The 24,221-nt window shown below is 42.4% G+C and overlaps 2 protein-coding genes across 4 annotated transcripts in view; one reads left to right on the top strand and one right to left on the bottom strand.

The window, feature by feature from the left end:
* LOC119655906 (flotillin-2) overlaps positions 1-24,221 on the bottom strand; it is a 364,992-nt gene that overhangs the window by 126,007 nt on the left and 214,764 nt on the right. The window lies entirely within an intron of this gene.
* LOC119654693 overlaps positions 15,498-24,221 on the top strand; it is an 88,156-nt gene continuing 79,432 nt past the window's right edge. Inside the window, exon 1 of the mRNA XM_038060205.1 lies at positions 15,498-16,053. The gene's annotated coding sequence lies outside the window, so the exon portion shown is untranslated. The remainder of the gene's footprint in view (positions 16,054-24,221) is intronic.

Genomic DNA, 24,221 nt, shown 5'->3' with positions numbered 1-24,221 from the left:
GTCAATATATCATAATATATGGAGATATTACGTGCTACGTACTAAGAAATACACAAAACCTTTCGTACCTGAAGCGTCCAGCTTCCGGTTTCCCGACTTGTTTATTATATGTCTTGTCCTTTTTGTATAAAATTAGTGTAGAAATTAGTAGTCTGTAAAGATAAATACTTTGTTATTTCAATGAAAAATTTTGCATGGCAAATCGAGGCGAGCAAAATGGTATCCAAATGTGGCGACAATATCGTAGAATGGATTTATTAGATGCAGCTTATCTAAAGGAAGGAGTCGGCGTAGGCGTCAGCAATTCTGAACGATAGATTACTATCACTATTAGCAGCTTGACGACATAAATTGCGTAGTAGTGATACGAAAAGTACAACGATGAAAGATAATAGTTTAATCGGAATCGCAAATCGCAATACTCAAACGTTTCTAAGGAATCTACGAATGTGCACTGTCAGAGACAACTGAACTGAACTGAAACTCATCTGGGAATGCAAAATTACACCGAGTGGGGGATGCTGCCTTCAAAATTTTCAACTTTTAGCAATGCCCTATTTGATCTTTCTTGTTGAAACCGACCAAAAAAACCCAACCAAAAGAGAGGTACAAAATGGTTTTTCACCGAATATAGCAATGTGGTGTATTAAATGAAAGGCCTCGATTAGTTCTTTTGAAAGCAAATATTAGTTTTGAGATGGGTTGCGAAGCAAAGGAGTACGGTGGTCCGAAAGGGCTCAGTTATCGCAGGAACCCTTTCTCAGGAGCTAACCAAAAAATATGAAAAAAAATCATGGTACTTCGTGCACATATATGGATTATTGGATGATCCGCGTGGCTGTTCTCATTCGCAAGGTCGGTGAAGAGCGACTTTTTGGTCAATACTCACAGAGAATCGGATATACGAGTATATATACCGCAATTTGAATTCTATTCTGCAGATCATAATAGAAAAGTCAAGTTCAGCACACAAGTTCTTTGAGACTAGATGTTCTCCTACTGCAAACTTCCCCTTGTATTGCCTCAGTCGAGTCAGTACTTCTGTAATTGTTGACAAACTCGACTTGGTTCACAGTAATTTGAACGAGGTCGTGAATGCGGTTATCTCATGGTATGTAATAATAACCGAATCGGATGGTAATTTGAACATTCTGCTGGACTGTCTTTCTTTTTAAGGTTTTGTGTGAAACAAAGCCTTATTAAAATCGATTCAATGTCTGTCTGTCACACCCGATTTACCCAGAAACTTCTGAACGGGTTGTCATAAAATTTGGTGACAACGTGTGGTCTATATGTCCCTTTACATGTAGTGAGTGGCGCCATTTTGTGTTGAATTTGAAATGAGGCTCCCGGTACATGCGAAAGGGGGGTGTACAATTTTTTTTTAATTATTCCAAATTCAAGTCTCTCGGTTGATGAGCATCCCGACGGTTAAGGAATTACCAAGCCGCTTTGTTGATCTTCGATTCTACGCTTCTAGATGCTCGTAATGGTCGGCGATTGAGTTTTCTTTTCTCGAGAAATTACGATGTTAACATTGTTGCAACGGCGGATTTGTTTTGCTGAACAGCAGTCAACTGCCGATGTTGAGGCACTGTTGATCCTGTATGGAATGACTATGTTATTAACGAGTGAAAGAAAATGGCAACGCCTTTTGAGAATATAATTCATTTGCGTCTTACTGTTCCGGTTATATAATCAATGAGGCAACAGCTTAATAAATTATGTATTGATAAATACAAGAAAATAAACTTCAGTAAAGTCGGCAATATCTTCTTCTTTTCTCTCTGTGGCAAGCGATGGAAAAACTGTTGGAATATGGACAACAGTTGCACCATCCATTCATCGACTTTAAAGCCGCCTATGATAGCATAGCCAGGGTAAAACTGTACACGGCCATGAGAGAATTCGGTATCCCGACGAAATTAATAAGACTGACTAGGCTAACCCTGACCAATGTGCGCGGCTAGATAAAAGCAGCAGGATCACTCTCAAGACCATTCGACATCAACAACGGTCTACGACAAGGGGATGCCCTATCATGCGTCCTCTTTAACCTGGCCCTCGAGGAAGTGATCCGTGATGCTAAGGTAAATGCAAGAGGTACGATCGTCTTTAAGTCCACCCAACTACTGGCCTATGCTGACGATATCGACATCATGGGAAGAACCACCCGAGACGTACAAACTGCCTTCATCCAGATCGAGCAAGCGGCGATCGGAGCGAGATCTTGGGCTGCACATCAATGAAGGCAAGACAAAGTATATGGTGGCAACGTCAACACCGAAAACCAACCAACCAATAACATCAAACCGCACTGGTCAAACGGGAAGAATAAAGATAGGAGACTAAAACTTTGAGGCCCTTGATAATTTCTCCTATCTAGGGTCGAAAAGCACAACCGATAACCGCTACGACGATGAAATCCGCGCACGGTTGTTATTAGCCAACAGAGCCTATTTCAGCTTACAAAGACTGTTCCGCTCGAAACGTCTCACCAAAGGGTCAAAGCTCTTACTGTACAAGACTATGATCTTGCCAGTCCTCATGTATTCCTCGGAAACTTGGGTTCTTAGCAAGAAAAATTGCGAACTCTTGACCCCCCCTCCGAAGAATTTTTGGCCCCTTCATGAGGATGGACAATTTCGTAGTCTATACAATGCCGAAATCTATGAGCGATACCATGACCGTCCGGTTGTGGATAAAATCTGGCTCAAAAGGTTATAGTGGGCGGGTCACTTAATCCGTATGGATGAGGATAATCCTACCCGGAAAGTCTATAAGGGGAATATCTAATAGAAAAAGGAGACGAGGCAGACCCAGCCTAAGATGGAGCGATGGCGTAGGTCAAGACGCCAGACAGCTTTTAGGGATATCGAATTAGTGGACCTCGACGCAAAACCGGGATGTCTGGAGTTCCTTATTAAGGCAGGCCTAGACGGGATACCGGTTGTTGCGCCGTTGATGATGATGATGAAAGTCGGCAATATGCTCGCCATTCTTCTTTTTGTGTATGCCAAAGCCTTCGTGCCAACATAGCGTGGCAGTAGAAAAACATCTTTTTGGAGTTGGGTGTATAAGTTGTATATGGTTTCAATAATGAACTACGATATCGGGCTTAATTAGTACGCATGCTCAAGATATCAACAAAAAGACGGTGAAAAATTCGTATTTGTATCTTTATCCAGTTCTTCACAAAAAATTCCCTCACTCGGGATGACTCCCTTAAGTGTATTTAAAATCTTGCTTCTACGGTAGATGCATTTGATTCATTAAACCTAGCAGATGTGAATATATTGAAGAATGCACTTCTTATTCATGCTTTGTATGTTCCAAACAAATACAACCTACCCCCGCCCACATACAGAGTTGAGTTCCAATTTCTTAATATAATCGAGAAAAGTTACCCCAATCCTATCTGAATAGCACCAGTGAACGTCACTAGTATCTTTAAGCTTATTCGCGCTTACGTTGGGATCCAGACTGCCGTTTAAAATTCGCATTCATTAGAAATTGTAGAAAAAAAGACAAACGGAAGAGAAATAAAGACCATGAATTTGAAAGAATGTGATATAATCATGTAAATAAGCGATTTTTTTATAGCCCCACAGCGACCCATAAACAATGCACATTACGGTAGGTCGTCAATCTGCAATTAAAATTGGGAACCGGTTTTGATGCGATAGTAATGAATTCAGTGTTATTAATATGGTTGCATAATTAATATAACGAAATGAGGGTCCGTTTAATGAAAGATACATTTTTCCTTCATTTGAGGAGTGTTGTAGACAAATTTGAAAAATGGAAAAAAGAGTGTCCAACAAGAAAATCTGTCTTCAATATTTCGTATTTCACTTCAATAGTCCATGACTTGGTAATACAGAGGAAGAGAAGGATTAAAATCAGCGTGGAAAATAGTGTCCTTTTCATTTTGCTTTGGCTTTTTTTCAAAGTCCACAATCCATTTAGTGAATTGACTAGTACCGCAAAGCATATATTGTACGATGACAACCATGGCCAAAAAACCCAAACATATCTTATTCACTAGTTTGCAGATCAAGAAGTCAACAGTTGCTTACTTTTGGGGGCTATTACAGAGAGCCTATTTCAGCTTACAAAAACTGTTCCGCTCGAAATGTCTCACCATAGGGTCAAAGTTCTTACTGTACAAGACAATGATCTTTCCAGTCGTCATGTATTCCTCGGAGGCTTGGGTTCTTAGCAAGAAGAATTGCGAACTCTTGGCCGCGTTCGAGAGAAGAATTCTCCGAAGAATTTTTGGTCCCCTACATGAGGATGGACGATTCCGTAGCCTACATAACGACGAAATCTATGAGTGACGGGTCACTTAATCCGTATGGATGAGGATGATCCAGTCCGGAAAGTCTATAAGGACAATATCTATGGTAGAAAAAAAAGGGGTGAAATGATGACATAGGTCAAGACGCCAGACAGCTTTTAGGGATATCGAATTGGTGGACCTAGGCGCAAAGGCGGGAAGTCTGGAGTTCCTTATTGAGGTAGGCCTAGACGGGATACCGGTTGTTGCGCCGTTGATGATGATAATGATTACAGAGAAAATAAGAGAGCAAATAAATGAAGCAATTAAATTGTTCGTCTTTCGCCTGCTCCAGAGTTCAAAGAAATCTAATATTGACCGACGATTGTACGATGTAAGTTGACCGAAACTAGCTCCTGGGAACAGAAGGCGGTTTTGGGAAGCTGCAGGTTAATTTGATTAATCTTTATGTTTGTCGAAGTGTACCCTAATGTGGAAGCGACGTCCAGTGTGGATCTCTCCGAAGTTACTAGCTTATTGCCAACGTCTGAAGAAAGCTTTGCTTTTTGGTATCCGATTTCTCTGGATATTGCCACACCTGGTGGTCCAAAAACGTCCATGTCCTCACTTACAATAGGTTTCGCCTTCTTTCGCAGTACGTTCCGCTATCGTCGGCAGGTAGCCTTCCCAGGTTCATGGTGTCCTGTATGTGTGTCAATTGACTCATTACTATGTGGACTGCAAAATCTGATGACGTGGCTGTGCTAACAGTTCGTCGAGATCTCAGAATATTGTATTGATTGACAATTGTTACTTTAGGAATCGACTTTCTGTAAATCCAAATAAAACTTTTAGTAAATCCGAATGAAACCAAAATGGTATTATTTATAAAAAGGAAAAAACTGGATGGACTTTGTCCGCAGAGATGACGGGCACAACCCTGCAAACCCCCCTTCTGGATAAAAATTTTATGAATATTCTGCACTGAGGGCGTTGAGTAGTCCTTTGATCATCTCGAAAGTCGTTCAGGAATGTAAGAATCGATTCAATACGGTAGAACTACCCTGGGTACCTTGTCACTTTGGTACAGAGGGAAATGAGATCTCAGATGCCTTATCGAAACAGAATTCAACTTTTGACATGCCGATATCCGAACCAGTAATTAGAGCATCAGCAGCATTGGCTAAGGCTGTCGTCATAAATTGCAAAGAAGCTTCGCACAATGACAGATGACAAAACCTAAATGCTGCTAGATGCACTAAACATTTCTGAACAGAACCAAACAAACGTAGGAAAACTTGAAGGAGTATTGTAGGAACTCCCTACAGAAATCAAGTCGCGGCTGAGGCACGGATTTTGGACGCCACACCAGATTCATGTTCCACATGGTGAAATCTGTGGAAGACATGCTCTCTGCTTGAATTGATTGAAAACTTTGAATCGCGCACTTTTGGAGCACTTTGAAGAGATTTGTCCTATTACCCGAAGCAAAAGCGGTGAAAGTGTTCCCTGGTTAACTGGCAACTGCAAAAATTCAAGAAATCAAGTTGGACCCGATGTAGCTTTCAGAAACTCCAGAGTTCAATTTGTACAGACTCTCTTGGAAATACATCATCCACGAGAACACTGATGTGGGAATGCCTTAACAAACTGAATATGTTTGGCTGGCACAATAGATGGATACTACTGGATATGAAGCCATATTGTCTACAGAGTCTGTGAAAATTTTACATAGCTCTAGCACTAGATGCCAAGCGGTTAAACTCTGGCGATCCTACCCATTTAAAACATACAAGGGCTTTGGTGGGTTAATAGGAAAATCCACAACATCGAGCATGTTCACAGAATGATATACTCCTTCATCATTTGAACGACTCAATATCTATATCCTACAACATTATGAGAACTACAGCCAATCTATTGAGGCGCCAAATTTATTCGATTTCCCGAGCCAGTAGACCATAGTTCACCTTCTTCTCGACATATTTCCGTTCATTGCTATTATGAGAGATAGGAACATTAACCATATACACAGAACGTCCAGTCTTGTCAAGTACAATATAGCGACCAAATACATGCTGCAAAGGAAAACTTTCGAATACTGCTTCGGTTTATATCATTCCTCCTTCTGTCAAAGATTCTGGTCAATCACTTTATATACAGCATTATGTCTGTCCGCGTATTGTTTCAGCACCATCACACTGCAACCAGAAATGAGATGGCCAAACTCCGGACCACATATGCACTGGTCATTTCCCACCGCTATTCCATTATCATCATCATCATCATCAACGGCGCAACAACCGGTATCCGGTCTAGGCCTGCCTTAATAAGGAACTCCAGATACCGAGGTTTTGCCCCGAGGTCCACCAAATCGATATCCCTAAAAGCTGTCCGGCGTCCTGACATACGCCATCGCTCCATCTCAGACAGGGTCTGCCTCATCTTCTTTTTCTACCATAGATATTGCCTTTGAAGAGTTGCCGGGCTGGATCATCCTTATCAATGCGGATTAAGTAACCCACCCACCGCAAGCTGTTGAACCTGATTTTACCCATAACCAGACGGTCGTGGTATCGCTGATAGATTTCGTCGTTATGTAGGTTACGGAATCGTCCATCCACATGTAGGGGGCCAAAAATTCTTCGGAAAATCCTTCCCTCGAACGCGACCAAGAGTTCGCAGTTTTTTTTGAAGAACCCAAGTCTCCGAGGAATATATAAGGACTGGCAAGATCATAGTCTTGTACAGTAAGAGCTTTGACCCTATGGTGAGACGTTTCGAGCGTAACAGTTTCCGTAAGCTAAAATAGGCTCTGTTGGTTGACAACAACCGTGCGCGTTTTCGACCCTAGATAGGAGAAATTTTCAACGGTCTCAAAGTTGTAGTCTCCTATCTTCATTGTTTTCGTTTGACCAGTGCGATTCGATATTGTTCGTTCTTTTGGTTTTGGCGGTGACGTTGCCACCATGTACTTCGTCTTGCCTTCATTAATGTGCAGTCCAAAATCTCGCGCTGCCTGCTCGATTTGGATGAAGGTAGACTGTACATCTCGGATTTTTCTTCCTATGATCTTAATATCGTCAGCATAGACCGTGGACTTGAAGAGGATGGTACCTCTCGCATTAACATCGGCATCGCGAATCACTTTCTCTAGGGCCAGGTTGAAGGGCATCCGCTTGTCTTAGACCGTTGTTGATGTTGAATGATCTCAAGAGTGATCCTGCTGCTTTTATCTGGCCTCGCGCATTGATCATTGATGTCATAGGCGCCTTTAAAGTCGATGAAAAGATGATGCAACAGATGTCTATATTCCAACAGTTTTTCCATCACTTGCCGCAGAGAGTAAATCTGATCTGTTGCTGATTTGCCTGGAGTGAAGCCTCTATTTCATTATCAGCCATTTATAAGTACGGGTGGTGACCACGTCATCCTGGTATGACGGAGCGATATTCGAGGTTTTTGAACTGAGTAACCGGCTTGAAGCAGTTGATGATAACGGCGCTACTCTTCACCAGAAGGTGAATTGGCAACTGTTGAGTTTCTTTTCGAAGCAGGGATTAAACTGATGAACGGAACTATAGCACTTACGATCGTGAGTTATTAGCCGCGTATCTAAATATCTAATACTTTCATTTTTCCTTTGAGGACAGGCCGTTCACCTTATTCACGGACATAGGGCCCATACACGTAAGCCCGGCAAAGCGTCCCCTCACCATCTTCCGCACTTAACCTTCATTAGCCAGTTTACTTCAGACATTCACTCGCTGCTGTTCCCCGCGTATTTGAGCATCAAGTACTGCCACATCGGCCTTCAGACAACGAACCAACTAGTCGCTAACAGATGTTTCTGGTCGTCTATGGATAAGGAGGTTAATTCTTAGGCCAGATAGTGCACTGCAAGCCAGAAGTGTAAGGTCGCTAGATACGTTAAGAAGGAAGTAGGTGTATTTCCTAGCTCAACATCTGGAGATTGTAGACTCACACGGCACACACGGCTACGAGCATTCCCTTATGATCCTAGATCAGTTTACGTGGTGACCTAAAGAAATACTTCTGAAAGACATTACTGCACATTCAGAGACAGAGAACACATTCCATGCACTTATTTTATTCCTCTCCAAAAGATACGCTTTTAGTACCAAAATTACATGGTCACGTATGCGGGCAACATGGATATTTTTACCCAATCGATTCATTATTAGAATGAGTTGTTCCAGTTGTTAGAGTAAGCAGCGGATGAAATGGGATTGAGGGTCAACGAGTCCAAAATGAAACAAGTCGGGAAACCGGAAGCTTGGCGCTTCAGGTATAAAAGGTTTTGTGTTTCCCTATGTGAGGAGCATAACGTAGTTCTCCATTGACTTATAGCATTGACCCGAGATATTGAAATCGTTCAGTTCTGGGCAGGTTACTGCCACTGCCAGAACTGAGCGAATAAAATATCTCCAAGGGCAGGTTACCGACATTGCCAAAACTCAGCGATTTAAATATCTCGAGGGGCAGGTTACTGCCATTGCCAGAACTCAGCGATTTAAATATCTCGAGTCAATGCTATCTGGCAATGGAGAACTGCGTAATGAAATTATTTCACACATTAACGCAACCTGGATGAAGTGACATTCCCCAACTGGTGTTCTTTGTGATCGACTTATCAGCACACGTCCCAAATTTCAAATTTACTCCAATGCCGTCCGTCTGCCGCTCTCTATAGTTCTGAGTATTGGCCGACTATAAAGGTCAATGAACAGCGTCTTGCGGTAATGGGGACGAAGATATTGCATTGCACTGGTGGCGTGACACGTCTTGATTACGTCTGAAATGAGAATACCCGCGATCGAACGGGTTTGCACCGATCGTGGAAAAACTGCAAGAGAGGCGTTTTCGATTGTGTGGTCACGTAATTCACACTAACGAGAATTCAACAACCAGTATTGGTCACAACATCGAAAGCAATGGTAAGCAACCACAAAGCCGGCCAAAACAATGGTGGCTTCATATGCTGGATGGGGATTTAAAGGTCTCAAGATTAGGCATTTGATAAAATAAAATGACGAAACCGATCACCACAGGCCGACCCCGCTTGTGAACTGATGGCTGAACAAAAAGAAAAAGATGTGAGGAGCGACGAATGCATGGCAGCTCCGTGTAATATAGCTAAAAATTCCATTGCCCTCTATTTTCTAGAAAGCGATTTAAATCAATCATTTGATGGAAAGTCCTGTGTTGATAATGGTCAACCTCATACGCCTCACACCCTGAGTTTAATATTATTAGCAAATACCAACAATTTAACCAACATCAAATATAAACAAGTCGGAATACCGGAAGCTCGCGCTTCGGGTATAAAGGTTTTGTGTTCATCTTATCTAAAAAATTTCAACGCACATTTTTCTATCCGTATATAGTTACAAATCCAACATACTCCTTCATATTTTTCCAAACTACGAGACATACGTCCATATTACAGCCGTAGATATTACGCTCACCCTAAACAAACAAACTGCCTATTTCCGAATACTGTACACATATATGCACGTATATCAATTGATCGTACCCATCTTTCCGATTTACTTCTTATATCTATCTGAATTAGGCACCTCCCGCAAAGTTCATTAGCACGCATATACTATATACCTACATACACACATGTCTGATTAGAGTAATTGATATTCATATACAAATGACTAAAAACCAAAACAAAATAATTCTTTCCGCCCCCATCCATATGAACTTATTTCGTTGTGGTATTGACGAATTGACATCTGATGATGACGTCATGCAGGTTGTAGAGTGCACGAAATTCACAAAAAATTGTAAAGTTTCACCTCCTATAACTTTGTTAATAATAGTCGGATTTTCTTCAAACTTGACCAAATTGTGCACCATGCCCTTCATTATACCTATGCTAATTTTTGTACTTCTGGGATGAACATAAGGGGGGTGCCGGGTAAATTTCTAAAATATGGAAATATACTATTGTTAACTTTATTTGTGCAGATATCGGAACCGGATATATTTTGAGGCCTAGATTTCACACAGATGCACTACTGTGATTTTTTTCGGATTTTTCGGTTGGATAGGTTCTGAGAACGAGACCTGTTACACTTTTTGTGGGTCACATTTTGAGCCCTCACTCCCATATGTTTCACCCAATATCAAATGTTGAACCAGTTTCGAAAAGTACTAATTGAGACCTTTCATTTGATACCCCACATGGCTACATTCTGTGAAAAAAAAATTTGCAGCCTCCTTTCACCTGTATGGGGAGCCCCCCTTAAACTTAACACAAAATGGCGCCAGTTGCTGCATGTAAAGGGAACGGCAGATCACATACTCTTACCAATTTTCGCGACAATCGGTCCAGCCGTTTCCGAATAAATCGGGTGTGACAGACAGACAGACAGACAGACAGACAGACAGACAGACAGACAGACGGACAGACAGACATCGAATCGATTCTAATAAGGTTTTGTTTCACACAAAACCTTAAAAAGGGCTAGGGAGAGTTAGATTCTTCTTGAATGGAATTTTAATATTTCACTCGAATTTCAATTATTCTCGTTAATTATGACGTCAGCATCTTATTTGTATGGCTTAGGATGCTGTTAATTAGCACGAAATTGATAAGTTTGAACTGCTATAACTTTCTCACTAATAGTTGGATTTTCATGAAACCTGGCATGTGTATGCACGAGGCTGTCCTCTATGTCGGTGCAAAATTTAGTACACTTAGCATGAACTTAAGGGGAGTTTTTTAATCTATTTCTAAAAGTTGGTAATATACTATTAGTAAATTTTTTGAGCAGATACCGGAATAGGACATCTCTCGAAGATTAGATTTCACATAAGTGTTTTACACAAAATTTTAAAAAGTGCTGCAGATAAGTAGATTCTTCATAAATGCGACTTTAATATTTCACGCGAATGTCAATTATTCCGGGTAATTATGACGTCAGCATTTGATTTGCATGGCTTTGGAAGCAGTAAATTCGCGCGAAATTGCTAAGTTTGAACTGCTATAACTTTGGCGTTAATTACCTGATTTCCATGAAATTTAGCACATATATACGAAATATTGTCCCCTATGCTGGTAAAAAATTTGGAAGTGTTAGGATGAATTTAAGGGGGTTTTTCAGTAAATTTCTAAAAAGTAGTAATATACTATTAGTAAGTTTATTTGGGCAGATATTGAAATGGGACATATTTTGAGGCCTAGATTTTATCTAGGCCCACCACCCCGATTTTTTTCGGATTTTTAGGTTGGGTAGTTTCCGAAAATGAGTCCTGTCTCACTTCAAATGCGTACATTTTGACTCCTTACTCACGCACTTTGCAATTTATGCCAAAACTAATGTCAGTGTCGGAAAGTACAAATCGAGACCTTTCATTTGATACCCTACACAACTATATCCGGTGAAAAAAAATTTTGAATCCCCCCTTTGCATGTATGGGGAGCCCCCCTTTAAACTCCACCTAAATTTATGCCACTCGCTGTATGCGTGGGATTTCATAGTTCCCATCTGTCCACCAAATTTCGTTCGGATCGGTTTAGCCATTTTGGAGAAAAATGCGTGTGACAGACAGACAGACAGACAGACATTGAATCGATTTTAATAAGGTTTTGTTTTACACAAAACCTTAATATATGACCCAAAACCGAAAAATCGAGCGAGACGACGAAAAGGCCTGGCCTATAAGATATAATAATGGACTTTCCCAGTTACTCGACAACTAGCCAACATCGACCGGAATCAAATTCTGAAAACTGCAATAGCCCGACCACACCTAAACGAACAAAGGGAAAACCAAAGAAATATTGCGAGGATCCAATTGATGCAGGTTGTAGATCACCTCGAGATTTTCTAAATATAGGCCGCGGTCATTAGATCGAGATAATTACAAAGAGTTATCAGGGACTCCAAGGCTAAGCTTGGGTCATAGAGAAAGAACTTGGAGTTAACGAAAATTTGACAATAATTCCTAAGCATCAATGCAGAAGCTTGTTATTTCTCCTAGGTTTTCGCAATGCTCAAGCACAATTTAAATATGGAAAATTATCCACTGTTAATGTATGCCGTCAACCAATCAACATTTGTCTTTTTTAGATTTTTAAGTTCAGAAAATGGGTAGAGGTGAAGCATGCTCTGTTGTGTTACGGACGAAATCCATTTGCGGTACACATATCAAGTTCAGATTAACATATACGAGGGGGAACCCAAAAAAAACGGGAATTTCGTCATAACTTCTTTATTTTTCAATATTGCTTCACGGAAAGGGCGGTGTGGGCCGGCGCGTTGTCATGATAGAAGAACCAGTCGCCTGTGCGCCAAAGATCTGCCCTTTTCTTACGGATAGACTCTTTTCAAAACCTCCAAGTAGAACTTCTGGTTGACAGTTTGACCCGGGGGAACGAACTCCGCATGCACTACACCTCTGCAATCGAAGAAACAAATGAGCATTGTCTTGATGGTTGACTTCACTTGGCGAGCTTTTTTGGGACGAGGAGAGCCAGCTGTCTTCCACTGGCTTGATATCTACTTTGTTTCGGGGTCGCATCCATAGCACCACGATTTATCACCATTCAGGGTCCTCTTCGAGCTAATTTTGAAGCTCAAAACATGCCTGAAGTCGACGCTCCCTTTGCTCGTCTGTGAGAAGGCGCGGGACGAATCTGGCTGCAACCCGTCTCATGTGCAAATCTTCGGATAAAATTCTCTGAATTGAACTCCATGACATTCCCGACATCTCACAGAGTTGATCAATGGTTCGGCGACGGTCTTCACGAACGAGGGGATTGATTCTGTCGACGTTTTCATCAATTCTTGACGTTGAGGGCCGTCCTGAACGAAGTTGATCTTCAATAGACACTTCTCCATTTTTAAAACCAATCGTAAACTCTGGTTTTACTTAAGGCAGCATCCCCATCCCCCCTTGTATACCACACAAAAAATGTTGCTCAAAGCAGAACCCAAGTACCAAAACACGTAAATCAAATAAATTCAAATAAATAAGGACAAGCCAAGCGGCATATACATATCTATATTCCCAAGAAGCCACTTCACTAAAGCAACACCTACCAGAAAGACCAGGCTCATGGCAAAAATGGCGATGTCCCAAACAAACACTCCTTAGGTGGATTCATGGGAATCGAAACTATCTTCAATTATGCCTCATTCGCGACAATTTGTGACGCGGCAAGACAGCATAGAAACGAGAGCTGGAGTGGAGAAAAATCCACCTACTGGTCGGCAAGATGTCAAATTGAGGCACAACATTTTAGGAGTTCCCCACAGAGAGGGGTTCTCTCTCTCCCCTGTTTATGGACACCTTGCCATGGCTCCGGGATGACACAAAAGTCATCGCACAAGCATTTGCGAACGATCCAGTCGTAACAATTACCGGCCAATTTGCAGACACAGTATCTGACCGCTTGACTACAACTCTACATGTAGTCCTCAGTTGGTGCCCTCCCTAATGGGTTCACGGTGAATACTTGGAAGACTGGATTCATAGTTTTCACTAGGTAAGTGGGGTAGAGCTTTAATAGGGGCGAAAAACCAGCTAGTCAAGTATTTAGGAGCGCATCTCGACTCCCAAGTTAACGTGCAAGCACCATATTCAAAAACAATATTAGAAATCCTGTAGATTTCTCTGGTGCTGTAGAACTATGATAAGGGCAAAGGCAGTCAAACATCGTTGGTAATGAGAAAGCTGACAAACTGGCCCGCCAAGGGTCTGAATCTACAATGCCCATCATTGAGACAGAGCCAGTTTTTGGCGTCCGACCATCCTCTTTCAAGTCTAGTCTGAAGGATGAAATTGCAAAGATTCACGGAGGAGGAAGAGACGAACTGCACTTCATAAGCAACTCGGCCTCCTCAGATCTCAGACGAAGACATCTCGGTTGGGTTTTCTTCAACGAAGAATCTGAGCACTCTCTGATTTTGAAGAATGTTCTCAGATTCACAAAAGCCTATAAACGCCACAGGCGAGAAACCATTTAATAGGTGAAAGATCCACAAATTCGGACAGATAGAACTCTCTCTATTCTTACAGCCAGTAAGGAATCCCTGGAATCTCAAACAAAAGCCAAGCACTAATTCTTTCTGGTTCTGCCTAAATTATCGGAAATCATTGTATCAAACAATTTGGTCTGAGAAGCAATTTACTGGCGTCCATTCGCCTCTACTTATCCTCGGATTCACCACAACCACCCAGCCATCAACAACAATGGTTCCTGCTTCCGCTAACATAGTACTTTCCCGTCAATTACTTCTTTTCATTTGCAAATCCGAGACATGATGATACCAATGCTGTCTACAGCAAGAAAACATTTAATTACCCATTGAAATTTCCGGTGAGAAAAGATGTACCTCCCACGACCGTTGACTGTTATCATCATTTGCACATTGAACCTCCAGCAGATTTTTATCTCTTAATGCATCAATTCGCGTTAAAATTTAAATTCGCACAAATTTGGATCACAAGACAAATAGTGGTAGCGGAAGAGTAGTAGTGATGGATTTGGCACCTGCTTCATTGCAGGTTTACACTCAGGGCCAAAAAATCTAGCGACGAACTCTAGTCACGATTGCAATGGTGTCAACTTTTTGCATCTAAATTTGGAACTGTAACCGTTAATTAACCGAACTCACTAGGAATAATAACTACCTCAATATTAGCAAAAGTGAGGGAGCCGTCATTTGCGAAGCCAAGAGGAATCAGAACGAATTCTTCGAGCGTCCACTTTTCGCATGGATCAGGAGTGAGCAAATTGGGCACTACACTTTCTGGCAGGAGACGCGCTTTCTTGGTTCCGTAGACTAGCTAGTGACCCTGAGGCACGCTCAGCCGACCATCCTTCATTCCAGCGCCATTTCGGTTGAGAAATCTTGGCTAATGTAGGTGGCTACGTAACGCAGCCTTTACGGAATGCCAAAGCTAAGCGGATGGTCCGCTCGAAAGAAAGTTGCGCTGGAAGTTGGAAAAGTGTCACGTACGTTAAGTCGCGCCTATCTCAATGCGCGACAAAATGTTGCAACCGTAACTCCCAAACAAACAATGACGTCATCCCAGTTAGATTATTACATATTAGCTCAACCTCAAGAGCAGCTTGAAGCCGGGTTTTGTCTTTGTTAGACGTGATAAGCCAGTCGTAAGCCGTGCACTAGTGCGGAGCACGAGAGCCCCCCTTCTTGTGGATTTCTCCGGGTCCGCACCTCGCGGATCGCGTCGAAGAAGTATCTTCGAGCACGCCACAAACAAACTGCAAAACCGATTTTCAGTGCAATGGGCTTGAACGACGGAGCTGCAAGCAAGGCCCGAAATGGCTGATTGCCGCCACGGTTGGTGATTGAACGAAATGTTTAAGAGTGTAAAGTGTTTGTTTGTCTGTGAACGTTCCTACAATTTTCTCCGTTTTAACTGACTGAACTTTCTCCAGTGCAAATTTCCACTGCGCGGTTTCAGTTGATAAACAGATAATTGTATGTGAATGCACCGCGCGACATCGGATGCAACTTTGCAAGTCACGCCGACCGAGGGTCCGAGAGCCATGCAACATTTTGCAGCCAGCGGTCAGCACATGCAAACGTAACAAACTTTGTTCGCAACTGGAACAATTTATTGGCGGCGCAACCGAATGGAATTAATGCGGCAATAACAAAGATTACAAAACAAGCAGTAACGCGACAGTAAATTGTTTATTGGACTATTGTGGAGGCACAGTGGATGGACTCAGCACAAGCCGGGGTTGGATAACACTTTGCTTGGTAAGTAGACAATCAGAGTTTGCGAAGGAATTTCAGCAGGTTGAAGTGGACTGGAAGTTGGACACAGCTGGCAGGACAGCTTCCACCTTCCTCTAAACCTGGTATCGATGGAAAGCTGCTCTCGGAATATGGCGTACGCGAGCGTTTTTACACAGTCGCCGCCTCGTTAGCCAACCTTTCCACTTCACATTCTTAGCGCTCAAGACGGAATTCATGGTCTATGCTTTCAGCCTTGTGGCGTATTTAAACGCTAAAAATGCCTTAACAGATTTTATGGCACGTGCTTCCAGAAATTTGTCGTATTTCCTTCTTCAAGCTGCATTTCCAGAGAAATTTAAATACTTCTGGCTTGAGACGTTTCGTAAGATGGCTTTGAGTTGATTTCCAATCTATCCATCAATTGCATCGAATAATTGGACAAGAGTTTACCGACAAACTGAGAAAATCGAGAACATAATAGACCCAAACTAGGAGAAGGTCAGCCGCACAACCATAACGGCGTTGAGAGTACTTTAAGATATTTGATTTGTGTCAGATGATCAGAAAACACTCGAAACGTGATCGCTGCAAAAATTCAGCGGCTTAAACTTGACATGGGAGGTCAAGGTTCGACACGGAATAAATGTAAAGCAGAAATGAATTTAACTCATGAAAAGATCCCCTGCATAAATAAGTGGCGGTATGCACTTTCACGACCTCACTTCTTGCACTGAACTCAATAATTAATAACTGTATTTATAAAAAGTATCCGATTTTCTCGCTATTGCAGTAATATCCGAATAATACTACTGGGTTTGCTTGAGTCCTTGCTCTGATCTTTCTAGCATATACTAGCTCCGAACAGTTGATTAAGAGGCATGGCTTACTTTTATATCGTTTACCAATGTTTTCGGAGCTATCCCGGATATCTACTCGTTCAGCAAATAGTAGGGTATTTTATTCAAATTCCTTCCTCAGGACAAACTGTCACCCAAAATAGGACCCAATGCTGCAACATTGGGGTGAATTTAAGCCCAAAGTCCAAGACTGTCAAATCTATGAAGCAAACCCTGGTGTTCTAGGTTCATGAAGTGGATCATCTAACCAAATACTGCTACGATTAATGGTCCCGATATACTACTGCCAGAAGAATTGCCTGAAACGTCTTGTGACACATGGAAGTCCTATTGAAAAACGCAACAAAACGCCTGTTGGCTAGCTCCACAATCCATACGATTGGATCTTAACGGACAGGAAGCACACAAAGCAACTATATTTTTAGTCAACCTTAAAGCCTATGCATGTCACACCTATTTATATCCCTTCGTTGTAATAATGATAGTTTACACCATTAAAGACGGTTTACCTACACAATAAAATTTAGGGATTGACTAGCTAATATACTTCAGCTCCTCCAAAGTCATGATTTGGACTGAAATAGGACAAGGAAATAACCAGAAATCCTCAGTGCATCTAAATATCACATCGTTCCGGGTGTGGATAATTAGCCCCGTGACAATATCGTTGCCTTTCGATTTTAGGAATGTTTTACACTATACGGAAAGTAAGGACACAGACCTGCCTATGATTCAAATAGTTTTCATAGTCGATCTATATGTCTTAAAAATTTCACGTGATTCACGCTTCCCAGTACCAACGGAAAAGATGACTCCTTTTCATCATTGGCATTTTTGTATGGTATTAGAGATACTGCCCAAAATTATGAAAACCAGTGATGTTAAGGTACCGTAGAGTTTCTGAAGATAATCAAGACCTGACAGAATACGGAATGGTGGAAGCGGAGTGATGAATGTAAAGGATTGGAAGCTCTATTGATCGCTGCAAGTGATAGTGAACATGACAGGTTTTAGCCCCAATACCACGTTAAATCTCGGGAATTGTAAGGTATGTGCGTCGTGACCCCCGCTTGACCGGTTTTTCATCGATTTCGAGAATGTTTTTCATAACGAGAACAGAGAATGTTCTGAGCAGGAGGGACATTCTGGAGAAAATAATAGCTATTATCAGAGCGACATATGATGGCGCAAAGTGTCACATTCTTCACCGAGATCAAGTTCAAAGAGGAGTTCGCCAGTGTTGCCTTTTACCACAGATACTTTCTCTTCTTGCGTTCGATGACATTCTTCATGCTGCATTGTCTGGAGCAAGTGGAGGGTTTCAATGGTCCATAACATCTTCCCTTCAACAACCAGACGACGCTAATGATATATAATAATAATAATAATAACCGTTGGCGCAACAATCCATATTAAATCAGGGCCTTGAAGTGTGGTAGAGCACTTCATTCAATACCGTAACGGTACACTACAAGATTACATTACCCTGTAGGAGGCTACGCTTGTATAAAATCATGTCATAGGCTTTGGCCAAACCGGTCGGGATTATACCATTGTAAATACCAACAAAACCAAGGTTCTCAGAATGACGGTACTTTTTCGACCTACGAGTATATTAATGGGCAAAACATTAAAAGTGGTGATCAATCTGTCTATTTTGCGGGCGGTAACTTCGAATTCGATGTTGCTCGACTTACTGATCGCACTAGATCCGCCAAATGCTTTTGGACGAGTTCTTTAAGAGCAGAACAGAACTTGATTGTGGATGAGTGACGATTGAAGAGTGGTAGCTCCATTGTTCGTTTCTTCTAGTTAGGGGAAATGGCAAAAATATAAATTTAACCCCTATCGGAAATCGTATAGCCTATATTGGAAATGGTATTCTGAACACATCTAGACTGAATGTCTTGGTTTTTAAAGAATTCCCTGTCTCTCACGGTACCTTTATTGAGGCAACTACAAAAAAGCAAAGCTACCTCCTAATATTACTCCTCTAATTACGAGTATATTTTTTGAGAGCAATGCGATAAATATGGATATTTTTGTTTCCACTGTGTGATAAAGATAGGAAAGCTCCAGTGGGCTAGCTACATTCAAGAAGTGGCAGATTTCGCGGATACATAAGATGAACGTCAAAAAAGTTAAGCCAATTGACAAGCGGAAAACATATTTGAAGGACATTGAAAAGGGTCAAATTACTACTGGTAGAATTCGAACCGATTTCAAAGGCCAATGAGTTATATTTGCCATGAAATTTAGAATACTATTCTACTGTTAATTTGTTGGTTTGTAGTTTTGTTGAATTTTTTTATTGAACAAAAAATGATAATTATAATACAAAATGTGCCCTATGTGTTGGAGCTTAAGAATATATTCACAGTCATCCCGTCGTAGAAAGCGAATAAAGCAAACTTCTAGCTGCAAAATTCCGGTCCAGATTAAGGAGCATCACAATTGTATAATGCTTCCCACCAACGGAGACTTCTGATATAGTGGCAAAAGATGCTTTCTACGAGCAATTACACGCAGTCCAGGGGAGGCTACCCAAAAGTGATATTGTGACGCGATGTGATTAACACCTAGCAAGGACCTATCTTCTTCAAGTCCACCGAACCTTCATCCAGATCGAGCAGGCAACGCGAGATCTTGAGATACACATTAATGAAGGCAAGACGAAGTACATGGTGGCCAAAAACGAAAGAACGAACAACATCGAATTGCATTGGTCGAAAACAATAAAGATAGGAGACTACAGCTTTGAGACCGATGAAAATTTCTTCTATCTAGGGTCGACAATCACAACCTATAACACCTATGACAATAAAATCCGCGCAGCTGTTAGCTGCCAACAGAGCCTATTTCAGCTTCCAAAAACTGTTTCGCTCCAAATGTCTCACCATAGGGTCAAAGCTCTTACTGTGCAAGACTATAACCATGAATTCCCCGGAGAATCCTCCGAAGAATATTTAGCCCCCTACATGAGGATGGACGATTCCATAGCCTTCATAACGACAAAATCTATGAGCGATACCATGACCGTCTGGTTGCGGATAAAATGCGGCTCAACAGGTTGTAGTGGGCGGATGATCCAGCCCGGAATGTCTATAAGGGCAATATCTATGGTAGAAAAATAAGATGAGGCAGATCCTGCGTAAATCAGGACGCCAGACAGCTTTTAAGAATATTGAATGATGGATCTCGGTACAAAACCGGGGTGGGTAGAGTTCCTTACTAAGGCAGGCCTACACCGGATACCGGTTGTTGCGCCGTTTATGATGATGAAGAACGTATGATGGGGAAACATGGTTTTCGCAACCACTTTGCGATCAGCAGTAGATTTAGGAGGTGTCTCCTGGATAGGCGTAACAAAAGAGACGCTGATGTCGGCCTCGAAAGGGATCTGATGGTCACTTACGTCCGCTCTCGTGTTGCGTCCACCACTTCTCGTAAGTTTCAGGAACTGCGACCCTGCAAATTCATCATCGATCGTTTGTATGATCCAGTTGTGGCTCGAGAATAGGAGAGCTATCTTGCTAATCGGGCGGCAGATATACCCGCACGAGAATATCAATCGATGAGCTGCTCTTTTCTCGGGTGACACAGAGGTCGTCGGCCACGTACGGAAGGAACGTCATAAAATCTGGCTAACTGTGGAATTATGGAAATGGATTCCTGATCCGAAGGGGTTGAAGACTCTATTGACCGCTGCGAGCGGTGGCGGGCGAACTCCTATATCGTGCAAAACCTCGAGAAGTCTATTAGGCTGGTCAGGGAATGATTTCAATGATTTCGGAAGTGTATACCGCACAGAAAAAGACTTGCATGTGATTGCAAATCTTTCGATGGTCCTCTGAAGCACATTAACGATCGATGAACGATGAAAGGCAACTGAATAAGTGGAAAAACACTTCACCGCGGTTCTTAATCATATCACATCCGGTGAGGCTCCAATCCTCGTGGCTGAAATTGCCAGTGACCCTAACATGCGGATACAGACTGTTCCTCCAAGTAGAAAGAGAAATCAGTGCAGCCAGTCCTCAAACGGAGTAAAGCCGCTGGGCTTCAGGGTCCCCCCGCAAAGTTTATCGTCGTATTACCACCATGGGTACAGAAATCTTGGAAATCCGAGACCTTCGCGAAGATCGCCAAGATAATGGCTAAAATAATCCTGGAACGCATTAAAAAAATCTCGACAGCTTCATCGACAGAGCTGATTCCGCTCCGGGCCCTCCTGTATTGACCACATCAACACCTTAGGGATCATTTTGGAACAGTGCGAAGAGTTTAGTACTCGCTTCACTTGCTCTTCATCGATTTCGAGAAATCTTTCGATAGCGTGAACAGAGAGTCTATCTGAAGTGCTGTACGTAGGAGGGCCATTCCGGAGAAACTAATAGCTATTATCAGAGCGACATATGATACCGCAAAATGCCACGTTTTGCACCGAGATAAAATCTTGGAGGATTTTGAGGTCCAGAGCGGATTTCCCCAGGGTTGAAATACTGTAACCAATGTTATTTATTCTTTGTATCGGTAACGTTCTTCATTCTGCGTGGTCGGTAGGGATAGAAGGAGTTGAACGGACGATGTTACCTTTCCAAAAAATACCTCGACTACGCTGATGGCATCTCTCGGTAGACGGTAGAACTGACAGAACTAGCAAACATGGTGCAAAGCGTTTTCTACCAAAAAGCACGAAGATATGCACTAACACAAATTCAACGTTTCAGAAGCGAGTTTAAAATATAAGACATACGGACGAAAAGATGCTCCATAACAAATAAAAGAAGCAGCGTTTTTTTTTGCTACGAAAAAGAAAAAAAGACGACCTGAAGATCCCCCAACGTATCACTCCATATAGATTATGGGTCTTAGAAGGAATAATTACCTCCTGAGAACTCCTTCTGATATGCAATTTGGATTCAGAAAAGATCACTTCACCATCGATGCAATGAAGGTAGTAAGTTGGTGAACTGATCTTACATCAAAACGTCGACTATCCAAGTGAATACTCTACGGTACCAGAGCAACACTGGCTTTTTCACCGACATGGAACCAAAATAGGGAGCACCAGAAACACAAATTAATACCGCGGCATAGTCGGGGCGCTCAGGGGTCGGTACAAACCTCACTCGTGTGAAATATCTTGTCCGCCCTTATGGAACATCACGATGAAGTCTTACACTTGCTTTACCAAAACTAGTTAATTTGGCCGACGAGATTATGATAAAGCACATCCACGAGACTGAGACAGCAGCAAATGAAGCAATCCGGAAGATCCAAAAGTGAATTGAAGCTGCCTGGCTAGTAAGTCAAAATAAGAGTTAGAAAGCAGACTAATATATAATACCTTCAAAAGCAGCACCACTGTTGCAGGTTTCACTCTAGCGAAAGCGGAAGGACCATGGAAACTCCGGTTTGAAGTGATATCGGATAAGACAGCGCTATCCTGAGGAAACATAATGAGTCCATATCAGGAGATCGACAACAGTATGAGTTGTCAAGATGGAGAAAAGTAGAACATCAATGAGTAAATGACAAACGAAAGGTTGATGGATACATAAGTGAATTCCTCTAAAGAGTCCGGTAGATGTGTATTCATGGCTCTAGTAACACTAACACAACCCAAGGTTGTTCACAGGTTACAAAAGGGTGAAGTTCGCATCAATTCAACCGAAGCCGACATAGTATCATTTGAGATCCGTTAGACTGCATGACATAGAAGTTGAACAAGAAGCAGAGGTAAATTATACTAGAACAAAAGTCAGAAGGCATCAACTGCAGTGGAAAAATGAGGTTAATACAAATAAACCTCAATCATTGCAGGGTCGCACAAGATTTGCTTGCGCAGACCACTTACGAATCCGCATTGGAGATTGCTATCATTAGTGAACCGTACAGAAATCTTCACGGTGGTGTATGGGCCACAAATTCGACTGATGGAGCGGCGATATGGGCGTGCGGTCGACAAGCCATACAATATAGCATGGGTCAGGCGGCTAGTGGCTTGGAATGGACAAAAATAATATTCGTATATAGCTGTTAAGCCTCACCGAGCCTCACCCTGCCTGAGTTTGAAGACCTATTAGACGATCTTGTTCACGACGCAAGGGTACCAGGTCCAAAGGTGATACCCGGTGACTTTAATGCATGGGCTATCGAGTGGGGTAGCAAAGAGACTAGCGCAAGGGGGCGGTGCTTATTAAAAGCATTCGCCCAGTTGGACGTAGTTCTGGCCAACGAAGGCGATGTAAACACTTATCGAAAAGGGGGAACTGGTTCAATTGTAGATCTGACTTTTGTCAGCCCTGCACTAGCATGTGACATGTCCTGGAAAATTAGCGAGGACTTCATATACAGCGACCACCAGACAATCACCTTTGAACTAAGGACGGAGCCACAAGGTAGGAGACCCGCACCCCGGAGGCCGAAATGCAAAAAAACACCAGGATGGTCTGCAAAAGCGATGGACGAGCAAACATTCATGAAGGTGTGGCTAGACTTGCCTAGCAAAGCAGGTACCTCCACGGAGAGAGCTCTTCATGCCACACATAACATCTCTAAAGCATGTGACACGTCGATGCCTAAGAGATGCTCATTTCCCACTAGAAGACCCAATTATTGGTGGAATAGTGAACTTGCCAGCCTTCGATCGATTTGTCACAGAACCAGACGAACGGCTCAGAGAGCAATAGGTAGGATCGATCAAGAACAAAAGGAGCATGCCTGTAGTGAAGCTCGCAAGAACCTCAGGCTTGGCATCCACCGGAATAAGAGGGAATGTTTTAAAGAGCTCTGTTTGGAAACGGACATAAGTCCGTGGGATAGCGCCTATAAAATCGTGACAGTACGATTCAGAGGCCGATCATCTCCGCAGATCACGTGCCCTATGCTCTTGTTGATAATAACCCAGGAGTTATTTCCCCAGGAAGAGGGGGTACTGACACCTTCCAGCCCCCCCTGAATATGATGCCGATTCCACCAGTTACCAGGGACGAGTTGGTGGAGATCTGCAGTTGAATAGGCGACAGCAAAGCCCTGTGTCTTGATGGCGTACAATATAAGGCCTTCAAACTTGCCGTCAAATGTAGACCGAATATGTTCGCGGAGCTGTTTGAAACGTGTATGTCCGAGGGTATCTTTCCTGCACCATGGAAGCGGCAGAAGTTGGTGCTGTTGCCTAAGGCTGGCAAACCTCAAGGGGAACCGTCCTCCTATAGAACCATATGTCTTCTAGACACAATGGGGAAAATGTTGGAGCGGGTCATTTATAATAGATTACTTCCAGTCGTCGAGAGCCAAGGGGGCCTTTCAGATAGGCAGTATGCGTTC

The sequence above is a fragment of the Hermetia illucens genome, chromosome 4 (assembly GCF_905115235.1).
Source record: "Hermetia illucens chromosome 4, iHerIll2.2.curated.20191125, whole genome shotgun sequence".
Taxonomy (NCBI): domain Eukaryota; kingdom Metazoa; phylum Arthropoda; class Insecta; order Diptera; family Stratiomyidae; genus Hermetia; species Hermetia illucens.
Note: the sequence above shows the minus strand (reverse complement) of the source record. Positions and strands in the feature narration are given on the sequence as shown.